Below are 2,081 nucleotides of genomic sequence, written 5' to 3' on the forward strand. Positions count from 1 at the left end.
TATGTTATCTTGTGTATTAATGGTCGGTTGTTATTTGCTATTTTTGGTTCTCTGATCAAAGGACTCCCTTTAGCATGTCTTGTAAGGTTGGTCTGGTTTTCACAAATTCCCTTAGTTTCTGCTTATCTGGAAATCTCCTAATTTCACCATCATATTTGAGGGACAATTTTGAAGCAATCTTTTTCTGTTACAATAAGAATATTCCTGGGTACCCATTTTTAACTTTGTATTCATGTATGTCCTTAGGGTAAGAGAATCTCCTTTCAGTTGGTATTTTGTGGTTTATTTGTGTCATGCAATTGATTTGAAGATGATGTATGTAACTAATCCCAATGAAGACTGTGAATTTGTAGTGGAACTGATTTTAGTGGTTCTCAGCTGTGACTCTACAATCTTTCGTATTTTCCAAGTCAGCTCTTGTTCCTTCTTTCTCTGCTCCCAAAAACTTTTAGCAGATGCTCCTTATTTCCCTGTGAAAGACATAATAAAATTATAATGCCTCCTAGTTAACTTTGGTCTTCCCATTTTCCCCATTCTTTCTGTCACAAGGAAAAACATGCCTCTTTTGTTTAAGGGTAGTCCCTGTGCTTGTGACCTGGATCCCATCCCTCCTCCTGAATCTTTACAGCATTTGTTTAGCCCTTTTCCTGGTTACCCTTGATGTTGTCCTCTCAACTAAACCTTTCCTTTCTTATCAGCATGAGTCTCTCCGTTCTAGAAAAAGGGAAAGAAACTCCTTATTGAAGATCAACAACAGTGATTTTTCTAGTATATAAACCTGATCATGTCAGTCCTCTGGTGAAAAAATTGCTCAGAGCATCCTAATGATACATTTAATAATTCTTAGATTTTGGAGCTATGATTTTATTGAAGCCATTAAGCCAAGTTCTTTTTTTTCCCTGTTGTTGTCCCTTGCAAAATACAGCCCATCATTTACTCGTGTTAAAAGATAAATTTGAATTTTTTTTCAGGTATTCTGAATATAAGTCTACATTATCCATAGCTAAAATTAAATCTAGTTGTTAACTCTGTTTATTTTTCATAGTGGCAAAACAAACCACGGCAGTCAAGGTAGCACTTATTTATTTAACATCTAAGAAAGTTAAGAAAAATAAAGGCACAAGAAGTAAACACCGGGCCTAATAGCAATATATCTAAAGTTATTCAGGACCAAGGAACATATAGGTTGATATACTTGTGTAAAAGACAATATAAACAAACAAAAACCCAAACCATTACCAACAAGTGGTGACCCCGTGTGTGACAGAATAGATTTGTGTTTTACAGTGTTTTCTTGTCTGTAATGTTCATGAAAGCAGATTGCTACATCTTATTTCCACGGTGTCACTGGATGGGTTTGAACTACCAACTTTTAGGTAAGCAGTCAACCATAAACTACTTGTTCTACTCAGATACCTAGTAAAAGATAGTAGTATATGATTGTAATTTTTCTACACAAAACTAATTTAGATATAACTTAAGATGTTTATAAATATAAGTTCTCATTCACAATAGTCAGTTATTTCTTCTAAAACTACCACACAGGGAAACTATTCATAAATCAGTGTGAGACAAGTGGTAGATATTGTAGGTAAAGATTTGATCATGATAGTAAAATGTGTTTAGCCAAGCCTAGTATGTATCAGTGATGAATTTGAAAGAGGAAATGGAGTTTAGGAAAATTACTTATTTTCCGTTTAGCAACTCATTTAAATGAAGTGGATTATTATTATTATTATTATTAGTTAAAAAGTTAGTAGAGTTTTAAGTGAATTACAGTTATTAGACACTTATTTCTTCATTGTTCTAGTATTTTTCAGAAATTCCATAAATAAGTGCTACCCTTGAGTTCCATATCTGTAGTAATTTCAGTGTTATTTTTACTTTGACTTTTTTTTCTCTTTTAACGTTTCCATGGGAGCTGTGGTAGCAAAGTACCTAAGGCACTTGACTGCTAACCAGAAGGCTGGAGGTTCAAACCCACCAGCCACTCCTGGGAAGGAAGATGGGGCAATCTACTTCCATAGTGATACTGCCTTGGAAACCCAAGGAGGGGTCACTATGAGTTGGGTCGGACTTGA

The sequence above is a fragment of the Orycteropus afer genome, unplaced genomic scaffold, assembly GCF_000298275.1.
Source record: "Orycteropus afer afer isolate SDZICR_OR568_19922 unplaced genomic scaffold, OryAfe1.0 scaffold00533, whole genome shotgun sequence".
Taxonomy (NCBI): Eukaryota; Metazoa; Chordata; class Mammalia; order Tubulidentata; family Orycteropodidae; genus Orycteropus; species Orycteropus afer.